We start from the raw sequence: 11,734 nt of genomic DNA, 5'->3' as shown, positions 1-11,734 counted from the left end.
TTTGTGTTCTTTTTTTTAGCAACTTATTTAGGGTTTAAAAATAAAGAAAAGCCTTTCTTAAAAGTGGTTTATAGTCCTTTATATAATAAAAAAACTTAAACAAGTGTTTTTACGTGGCATTATGAAGTGATCACTAAGTATATCCAACGTGGAATAACGAAAATAAAGAAAAATACACGTCATATGCGTTGTTTGGATTTTAATAGCAAGTAGTTTGATTGTATACAACTAAATAAGCAGGTGATCGAATTAATAAAATTGAAATAACGTAGGTAAAAATAAAATGGTAAATAATTAAGTGATTAATGGAATAGTTTACCCTATAATTAAAACATTATGGAATTATTATATGTATGTCATTCGGGGAAAAAAGAAAGTTATGATTCTAAGATGAATATAAACATGTGTATATATATATATATAGCTAACATCTAATTACATAGTGTAAAACTAATAAATTTTATATCTTTTTAAGATCGTTAGATAAACGAAAATTAAATGTTGTGATTAACTGTAGAAAATGAGAAGATATTCATTGGGGAAAAATAAGAAGTTAATCTCACCCTATGAATTTTAAGATCGCAGAATGGGAAGAATCAAAGGCTGAGATTAACTCATTGCTATTTTCTCAATAAATATCCTCTTATTTTCTACTATTAATCTTTGATTTTGCAAGTCAAACTATCTTAAAAATATGTAAAATTAGAATTTTATACCGATTGAAATTGGATGTGCCATATATAACGTCTCCTCTACCTACAAACAAGTGGGGTACAATTACAGGTTTTACCATGGTTAAAATTCTGAGTCTTGGTTCTTCACCTTCTTGACTCACACTCCACAATCTATTTTCTTGGCCTGTAAAGTGAGAGAGACGGGTCTAAGTGGTTGTCCATCATTGTCTCAACTAAACATAGCTCGTAATCCTTTTCCTTTTGTTTGTTTCTCCTGCTTTTCTTTATACCTTTGTACTAAAGAGGTAAGAGTTAATAAACTCTCATGATTATCTGCAGGTTTAGAATGGTGAAACTTGATGATTGTTCGTTTTCTGTAAAGGGTATCATTTAATGAGAGTTTCGAAGTTTCTTTAATATCCTCATAAAGAAAGCTTGCATTTTTCAACGTAAAGTTTCATTTTTTATTCCTAAATGCAAGTCTGATCATATGATCCTCATGGAAATTGATCATCAATGTTTTTGGTTTACTTCTTGTTCAGGGTTTCGGTTCAAAGGTCGAGGCATGGCGGAGAAGACGAGCAGTGAAGAAGGAGAAGTGGTGATTAATGTTCCTGGTGCAGGGCCAAAGGAACCAGAGACATTGGACCCCAAACACAATGCCAGAGCATTTGGTCTAGCTGCAAACAAGCCACCGAAGGTCCCAATTGCAGGTAATGAGACCCCTTTTACTCGAATAAGATCGTTTTCGAAACCGAAATCGAGATTCGGGGAACAATCTTATCTTGTTGAAACTGATAAAATGGAAGAGAATGGTTTAGCTAATCAAGAACAAGTTGGTGGTAACTCACCTTATAGACATTCCTTTAGTAAGGCCTCCCCTGATAACAAGTTGGGACGAATTACACTGGCCGATTCCGCCGTTTCGAAGACGTTATCGATGGGCTCTACAGGCCCCAATGGAGAAAACACAGAATACGAAGAGATAATAAGAAAGTTAAGCTGCATAATGAGAAGCTTAAGGGAGTGAAACCTAAGGTGTGATTGAGTGGTTCATATTTTTGTTACTCTTGGCATGCTTAATTGCTAGCTTAACCGTAGATAAACTGAAGAGCCACCATTTTTGGGGCTTGAAAACTTGGAAATGGTGTGTTCTTGTGATCGTTATATTCTGTGGTATGTTGGTTACTCGTTGGTTTATGCGTCTCGTCGTCTTCTTGATCGAGATCAACTTTCTGCTAAGGAAGAAAGTGCTGTATTTCATTCACGGTTTGAAGACCAGTGTGCAAGTGTTCATATGGTTGAGCTTAGTTCTTGTTACTTGGGTTCTTCTGTTTCTTGATGTTGAGAGGTCAAAGACCGCTACAAAGATTCTAGATTACGTAACGTATACTCTTGTAAGCGTTCTCATCGGAGCTTTCTTGTGGTTGTTGAAGACATTGTTGTTAAAGATACTGGCCTCCAACTTCCATATGAACAAATTCTTTGACAGAATACAAGAATCTGTCTTCCATCACTACATACTTCGGACCCTTTCGGGACGACCGCTAATGGAGACCGATGAAAAAACAACGGCTCATTTGACAATTAGCAATGCCAAAAAGGGTAAAGGAGCTAAAACCAAAAAATTGATTGACATGGAAAGGTCCATAAATTGAAGAAAGAAAAAGTTTCTTCTTGGCACATGAAGGTGTTGGTTGATGCTATCACCACTTCGGGGCTTTCCACAATCTCCTATTCCTTGGACGAAAATACTTATGAGGAAGGCAGTGAACAAACAGATAAAGAAATCACTAATGAGGAGGAGGCACAGTTTTCCGCTCATCAGATTTTCTACAACGTTGCTAGACACGATAGTAATCACAACCACAGGTTCAAAAACTAGCTGTTCTTGATGCTTCTTTTGATCTTGTTTTTCCATTGGTTGCCACTAACTATATGTTCTTCATGATCAGTTACATCGCCGAACATGACCTTTTAAGGTTCATGATCAAAGAGGAGGTGGAGCTTGTGTTTCCGTTGTTTGAAGGATCAAACACCGGAAAAATTGACAGAAAAAGTTTCTCAAACTGGGTGGTAAGAGTTCTATATGAAACTCCAATGCATATGACTTCACAGTTGTTTAACATGCTTGTTTTGTGTTATTTCATACAGATAAAGGTTTACAAGGATCGGAAAACACTAGCACATGCTTTGAGTGACACCAAAACAGCTGTAAAACAATTGAATAAATTGGTGACAGCGATCCTGGTTGTTCTTACCGTTGTTATATGGCTTCTGTTGACGGAAATTGCAACCATGAAAGTGCTTTTTCTGCTTTCATCTCAGCTGGTAGTTGCAGCTTTTATGTTTGGAAATACCTGCAAGACTATATTTGAAGCCATAATTTTCGTATTCGTGATGCATCCATTCGATGTTGGCGATCGTTGTGTGGTTGATGGTGTTCAGGTAAACTATTGAAAGAGCATATGCTCCTGTATGCATTTCTGCAAAAAAAAAAATTATATTACTAACCATGCTCTTGATCACTTGGTAACTCATAGTTGTTGGTAGAGGAGATGAACATCTTAACGACCGTCTTCTTGAAGCTCAATAACGAAAAGGTGTACTACCCGAACTCTGTTTTGGCCACAAAGCCCATCAGCAACTATTACAGAAGCCCTGATATGGGTGATGTCATAGAGTTCGCTATTGATTTTATGACACCGGCGAAGACCATCGGCAGGCTGAAAGAAGAAATAAGGAAGTAAGTTGAATATAGCTTCATCTCTTCTTTAGTACACACAAGAATATGTTCATGGAACATAACGGTTTATGCATTCGTTCCGACATGTCAAATCTGCAGGCATTTGGAGGCCAATAGTACCGTATGGTATCCTAACCACCTTGTGGTGGTGAAGGAGATCGAGAACGTTAATAAGTTAAAGATGGCTCTATACTGCAATCATACTATGAACTTCCAGGACTTTAGAGAGAAGAACATGCGTAGAACCGATTTGATCATCGAACTGAAGAGAATTTTCGAGGAACTGGGCATAAGATACAATCTCCTCCCCCAACATGTGAATCTCAACCAAGTCTATCAAGACAGGCCGGACGCGACATACACGACCGCCTGATCCTTATTGTGTGTTGCAGATAGTTTTCAGAGCTTGACCTAGAGTGGCAATGAAAACCTATATACATAGTTGAGTCATATTTGCTATGTAAGCTTGTATTATATGTATGGACTTTTGGACTGGTAGAATCTGTTAGATTTTACAAATAAAAGAAGCTTTCATGCATTTAGTTTCATTGCAACTAGATCTGTGAAAACAACACAAATCCAAACACATAAATTGTCTTAAAATCAAAAACCAACATTTTCCCCAACAATTGATGACTGATTTCTTTGAAGCAAAGTTCTTTTCGATGCTATCTTTTATTTACAACTTCCCTCTCCATATTAAGGCCCTGCAAATCTCAAAAGTGGTTTCCCAATCCATGTCGAGGTATAAATCTTGCGTTTTCCTCGGTGTAAACATGGGTTTCATTCAACAGCCTGTGAAACAACAATGTAGCAATCTCGGTTAGCAAACAAAGATCTAGATTTCGAGTTTTGTGGACAGAGAAAACAGTGCTAAGGGGGCTTACAAAAATGCTATTTGAATTTTCTTGGTTAAGCGGCACATGTAACAATTTGAAATAACCCCAAAATTTTGAAAAACTTCATTTCAACACCTAAATCCACGTCAACCGTCTGTCGATGAAGCTCCACCCGGCCTCACCTTCCCCCACGACCAAAACCCCTATGAAATCGTGACTGATCAACGGTCGATCGACGTTTTATACTTCACGAATCCTAGGATGAAAATCGCAATCCCAATCGATTTTGACGACCAACCGACAACAACTACGTAGACTTATACCTAGGATGATGACAAGGACTACGTTGACGGCGGTGGTCGTGGCCAGAAAAGGCGGCGACGGCTGGTTAATTTTAGGATTTGGGGATTTTCGGGATTTTGAGGTTTTTTGTAATTTAAAAGAGATGCTTTTTTTTAATAAATATAATAATATTTTTAATATTTATTAAAAAAATCAAAATTACGATATTATGGCACGTGCTACTTAACAGAGAAAACTAACGGTCCGTCACGACTTGACCCATTTTGAATAACAAAATGAATCGTTAGGCACAAAACTGGAATGAAATAAACGTCAGACACTAATGTGTAAAAACGGACATAAGTTAAGAACATTTTGTGTATTTAAGCCAATTTAAAATAATCAATTGGTCGAATAGGACGAAGCAATAAGCAACTAATTTAGAATATTATCATAGATATAATCCAAGCTTACATATACAATATGACTCAACTATATATTTGTAGGCTGGAACTTTTCTTCTGCAGTAACCTTAAGCTGTCCCTTTTTCCCATATGTATGGGGTAAGGGGAGGTAAGATAGTAGGCTACCCCAACACCAGGTTGAGAGCAGCTTCCGTAACCATTTTCCATAATCCATATTAGATCAGGTGCCGATATGCTGTTGCGTCTGGCCTGTCTCGAGTGTCTTGGTTTGGATTCCCCTGTTTGGGAAAGAGATCGTACCTTATGCCCAACTCTTCCATAATTCTCTTCAATTCAATGATTAAATCAGTTCGACGCCTGTTACTCACCCTGAAGTCCTGGAAGTTCATTGTATGATTACAATGGAGAGACATCTTTAACTTCTTGTCATTCTCGATCTCCGTCACAGCCACGAGGTGACTAGGATGCCATATGACAGAAGTTTCCAAGTGCCTGGTTGAACATGGCAGCACAAATGCATAGACCAATAAGTTCCATTAACCATGATCCTATATGATCTAAAGCAAGGATTGATCTACATTCAACTTATTTTATCTTTCAGCCTGCCTATTGTTACTGCTGGTGTCCTGAAATCAATGCAGAATTCTATGGCCTCACCCATATCAGGGCTTATGTAATAGTTGCTGATAGGCTTCGAGAAGAAACTGAGTTCGGGTAGTACATCTTTTCGTTATTGAGCTTCAAGAAGGTTGTCCTAAAAATATTTGTCTCCTCGACCACCAATTGTTAGTTACCAAGTGATGAAGCCTAGTCAGTAAACCCTTTAAATTTTCCCAGAAATGCATATGGGAAGCATGCCCTTTCAGTAGTTTACCTGAACACCATCAACCACACAACGATCACCTACGTCAAACGGATGCATCACGAATATGAATATGACAACTTGAAATATCGTCTTGGAGGTTTCTGCAAACAAAAAGGCTGAAATTACGAGAAGCACTCTTGTGGTTGCAGTTCCCACCAAAGAAGCCATATAATAAAAGTGACAACAGTAACAGTCAAGATCGCTTTCACAAGTTTGTTCAATTGATCTACAACTATATTGGTATCACTCAAAGTGTTTGTTAGTCCTTTCCTCTCCCTGTAAACCTACACAACAGGAAACAAGCCTTTTTTTTAGCTTAAACCATATAAATAACTAGAGTTTCATATAGTGCTCTTACCACCCAGTTTGTCAAACTATTTCTGTCAATTTTTCCAGCATGTGATCCTTCAAACAATGGAAACACAAGCTCCACCTCTTCTTTAATCATGAACCTTAAAAGGTCATCCTCATCAAAGTATCTGATCATAAAGAGACTACAGTTAAAGGCAAAATTTAAACAAAAAATGAAAGAAATGGCACCAAGCATCATGAAAAGCTGATTTTCTAACCTACTATACGGTCGAGAAATGTTTCTGAAAATTTGATAAGCTGCATAAATTGCCTCCTCCTCGTTAGTGATCTCTCCATCTGCTAGTTCACCGTCTTCATCGTAAGTATTTTCGTCAAAGGAGTAGGAGATTGTGGAAAGCCCATCAACCAACAACTTCATGCGCCAAGACGAAACTTTTTCTCGTTTCAATCTATGGACTTTTCTCATGTCAATAAACTTTTTGGTTCATATCCTCTACCCTTTTTTGCATTGCGAACAGCCAAATGAACCATTGCTTTTTCAGCCAACTCCATCAATGGAGGTCCCGAAAGGGTCTGGATTATGTACTGATGGAAGAGTGATTCTTGTATTCTGTCAAAGAATTTGTTATTATGGAAATTGGAAGCCAAGATAATAAACAACAAAGTCTTCAACAACCACAAGAATGCTCCACTGACAAACACTTACAAGAACCCATGTTATTGTCGACGATTTTCGTGGTGGTCTTCGATCTCTTGACATCAAGAAACAAAAGAACCCAAGTAACAAGAATTGAACTAAGCCATATGAACACTTAAACACTCTTCTTCAAACCATAAGCAAAATACAGCACTTTCTTCCCCAGTAGGAAGTTGATCCCAATCAAGAAAACAACAAGACGCACAAACCAACGAGTAATCAACATACCAGAGAATATAACCATCACAAGTACACACAATTTCCAAGTTTTCAACACCCAAAAATGGGTGTTCTGAAGACTGGAGAATCCTCTAGAGTCGAGAAGAAGAAGAACTGAAACTGAAAAATTTCACCATGGCAATGTTAGTAGTTATAGGCGAACGGAGGTGGACAGGAGGTCGGTCGCATCTAAAATTTAAAATTTTTTAATATAATATAAATATTTTTTTATTAATAATTATAGTCTTTAAAATTTACATATTTTATCAACTTGATCTTAATTTAAAATAATTAAATAAATCTTCATTAGTTAAAAATCCTATTAAATTGGTCTAAGTAAAAATCCAAAATCTTTCTCCCAAACTCTTATTGAACCGAACACCCATTTCTCAATATAACGAGGTCCAGTGGGTTTGAGCCTAATCCGATTACTTTCTCGAGCTTGCTCTCTGGAGTATAAGAGTTTGGTTACGTGCAAGCTTTGCATGTTTGTGTGGCTTTACGTGGCTTTGAATCGGACATAACTTGAGAAAATTCGTTGTTAAATGCAAATATCATGGGAGCATTGGAGAAGCAAGAGTGTTGTTTGAATTTTTGAATCAAAGAGATAAACTTTCATGAAACTCTTTGATTTCTGGTTATGCTCGGTTAGGTAATGTTGAGAAAATTAATGTAACCCTTTTCTTGGATGGAAAAAAGAAAAAAGAAATCGATTTCTTGAAGTACAATTATTTTCGGATGTACCCAAAAGGACTCTCGTTCTTCTTCAGTAAGATGAGGTCAACCCTTCAAAAACCTGATTCATTAACTGTTGTCAATTATTGCAACGGAACTTGAATAGCTTTAAGCATGTAGTATTTTGAGTTTCTGCACTGTGGAATGAAACCAGATAAGATTATTTTCCTTTCAACTCTCTTTGCCTGCAGCCACAATGGGGATTCAAGAATAATAAGTATTTGAACAAAACATTAAGTATAAAAAAATTAAATCTATTGAAAATATAGGTCGAGTTTAGGCTCCACCATTTAAGTCTTGAACCCGACCTGTTTTCTAAGATTTTAATATATTTTATCATTTTATTTTACATAATATTATATCACATAAAATTTAAATAGATTAACATAATATCACCCCTATACTCTTGAGTCAATTCTCATTTTTGTATTGTTCATCACTCTGTTATTCCAACTTCAATGGGAGGCCTCTATTTATGGTGCGCCTTGTGTGCTTCCTCTGAAAAGTTTCAACGCTGTAATTTACTTGATCAAAACCGTAGGGCTTATATAGCATTGTTCTTAACTCCACATGTCCATGGATCTAATTCAAGCATACATATTCAATATGACTTACCTACATATATGTAGGCTGTAACTTGTCTTCGGCAGTAACCATTTTCCACTAATCCATGTTGGATTACAACTATTTGCGAGTACAAAGGGCAAGCTTATCTTTGACATAGAAAACTGTAAGCAACAAGCAATAATCAAAGATCAGGTGGCGCATATGCTGTTGCGTCTGGCTTGTCTCGAGTGTCTTGGTGGAAGGAGATCATACCTTATGCCCAACTCTTCCATAATTCTCTTCAATTTCATGATTAGATCGGTTCTACACCTATTCCTCTCCCTGAAATCCTGGAAGTTCATTGTATGATTGAAAAACGCCTTCATGATTGAAAACTCTATTGTTGCCAACTGCATCCATAGACCATAGATTTATTAAGTAAAATTATAAAATAAAGTTGTGATGTTTAAGACTGAAACAAATTAGATTGAAATGGTTATTTTTATATTGAGTTTTTGCATTATCTAATTCTGATTAGTTAATTGATAAATTAAATGTAAATAATTATATCAAAATAAATTAAATAACGTTTTAATAATATTAATGACGAGTGATTAAAACTTAGAAAAAACAGAATTTTTTTTTTGGATAATTTTGATTTTATTACCCAAAGAAGTTCAGATACAACCAATCAACCAATCGTACATCACAAAATTAAAGAACATCCTATACAAGATTGGTTAGACTATATCCCAAACATTACAAAGCTTTAAGTTAGTACTATCAAGTCTATTAATATTAGTTCCTCTAAGTCGAATTCCAACATGGTCTTTAACTTCTTTAAGCAAGCATTCAACCGTTCTAAAACGGCCTTGAAACATTCGTTGATTTCATTCCTGCCACAATAAGTAAATAAAAGCTGTCCAAGAGATTTTCAAGATGGTGGTAACCGCCCTTTCCATAAAGAACTTGACCTTGAAACCATTTCATCCCATGTCTGGATTGAAGACTTCATCCCATTAAGATTCAAAATAGCATTCCAGAGTCCTACTGCCAGAAGACATTGCGATAAGATATGATCCCTTGTCTCTTGAGAATTGCTGCAGTTTACACAAAGATCTTCTGTGCATATTCCCATTCTAAGAAGTCGATCTCTAGTAGGCAACCTGTTTAGCATAGCCATCCAAGCTATCAAACTGAACTTTGGAATATGCAGTGGGAACCAAATTAGTTTGTGCCAATGAACTTGCTGCCCTTTGAGTCGAATCAAGTCCCAAATTTCCCTAACTTGCTGAGAATCGGCAGAAATAATAGGTAGCGCTTCTGTCCGCAATTTTAAAATTCTGTTAATACTCCAACTAACGTTCGTACCAGCTTGGAATTGCCAAAAATCCTGCTCCTTAAAAACATAGCTTTTAATCCATGCTACCCACAGTGATCCATCCCCCGCGAGGATTTTTCGAATTAGGCTAATAAGGCATGCTTTATTCCAAGTTTTAATATTCTTCAGACCGAGTCCTCCTTCAGATTTAGAGAGGCAAACAGTATCCCAGCTTATTCTAGCACCAGCAGCAGATTTTTCTGCTCCTTTCCAGAAATACCTGGAGCAGAGTTGTTCCACCTTCTTAAGAATTGATGCTGGCAGTACAAGTTGTCTGCACCAATAATTGCTGACATTGAATAAGACAGATCTAATGAGCTCTAAACGTCCTGCATAACTGATATTTTTCCCTGACCAATGGTGCAACTTATGCTTGATATTGTCGATTAAAGCTTGACAATCTTTCTCGGTAAGCTTACGTGTGACTAGTGGAGTTCCAAGATAACGGACAGGCAGACTACCTAATTGAAACCCAGTGATCAGCTTTAAATTCTCAATAGTTCTTGAATGAATCCCCGCTGTAAAAATTTCACATTTAGAAGAGTTCAATTTAAGTCCAGAGACTTCATAGAACTGATCAAGGATACTGAGGACACCTACCACTGATTCAATATTTCCTTTGCAAAAAATCAAAAGATCGTCTGCAAACGAGAGATGAGTTAACCCTATCTTCCTGCATTTTGGATGAAAACCAAATATACCTCTTTCGGCAGTTAAATTAAGCATTCGGGATAAAATATTCATTGCCAACACAAATTCGGGATAAAAACAGAATTACCAAAACAGAATCAAACTCAAAGTTAAACGACTATCCTTGTACTTGAAAAACGCCTTCATGATTAAAAACTCTATTGTTGCCAACTGCATCCATAGATGGAACAATTCACTGCATGGCCCTACTCCCGAAAATTTGTCCGTAAAACACCTTTAAAAAATTATTATTGGGAATGAATTATTACTCCCAATTGGAAATCTTTTCCATTCAATCATGGATAATAAATTCTTAAAAAAAAATCCCCCCCCCCCCGCGCGTAATCATCATTTCCTCCACTCGAAATACCCCTTAACGAAAAAAGAGGAAACTTTGAGCTTACAAAATGCAACCTTTCTTTTACGATATACTAATGGCAAAAAGTGCAGGATTTGAACACGCTGAAACTATTTCGCTCTTGCATGAGGATGCTAGCACAGTGAGTTAGTATAGTCGGCTCCTATTCATTGCTCACAAAAAGTACATCGGCAAGGCAAGTGTGGACTGAATTGTTTCAATTCCATGTGTCAAACTTGTTTCTCCTAATAATGATAGTCGATGAGATAATAGATTTATTAAGTAAAATTAAAATTTAAAATTATATCATTTAAAATAAAATAAATTAGATTGAAATATTCATTTTTATATTATTTGATTTTGATCAATTGATTGATAAATTAAATATAAATAATTATATCGAAATAAATTAAATAACGTTTTAATAATATTAAAGATGAATGATTAAAATTTTGAAAAACAGAATTACCAAAATAGAGTCAAACTCAAAAGTTAACCGACTATCCTTGTACTTAAAAAACACCTTCATGATTGAAAACTCTATTGTTGCCAACTGCATCCATAGACCATAGATGGAACAATCCAGTGCATGGCCCTACTCCCAATGAATGAAATATTTAATAGATTTCTGTCAATTTTAAAATTAGGTAATTTAGTCTCTCCTATCTTCTAATCCCAATTCCACCTCTCCTATCTTCTTAAATTTATTATTTTTTGGTTTGCACTTAATGTTTATGACTTTTTTTAAATTTACATATTAAGTAATTGTATGAAAAATAATAAAAATTTATTTAATTTTTATTAATAGGTATTAACTCAAGAAAATTTACTACTGTAATATACCATGGTGATTTCTTTATTGAGAGACGAAAGATGAAATATTTTTGTCAATTGGTGGATTATTTTGGTAATTATGATATTGATGAAATGAGCATGTTTGTTGTTATTGATATGGTTGATAAATT

At 35.9% G+C, this 11,734-nt stretch overlaps 2 pseudogenes; one reads left to right on the top strand and one right to left on the bottom strand.

Annotated features, from left to right (window-relative positions):
- Positions 1-1,239: 1,239 nt before the first annotated feature.
- LOC120182263 lies at positions 1,240-4,077 on the top strand (annotated as a pseudogene).
- Positions 4,078-5,181: 1,104 nt separating this feature from the next.
- On the bottom strand, positions 5,182-10,465 carry LOC120182262 (annotated as a pseudogene).
- Between the last annotated feature and the right edge of the window lie 1,269 nt (positions 10,466-11,734).

This window comes from Hibiscus syriacus, unplaced genomic scaffold, assembly GCF_006381635.1.
Source record: "Hibiscus syriacus cultivar Baekdansim isolate YM2019G1 unplaced genomic scaffold, ASM638163v2 tig00112634_pilon, whole genome shotgun sequence".
NCBI classification, from domain to species: domain Eukaryota; kingdom Viridiplantae; phylum Streptophyta; class Magnoliopsida; order Malvales; family Malvaceae; genus Hibiscus; species Hibiscus syriacus.
This window is presented reverse-complemented; position numbering and strand designations above follow the sequence as displayed.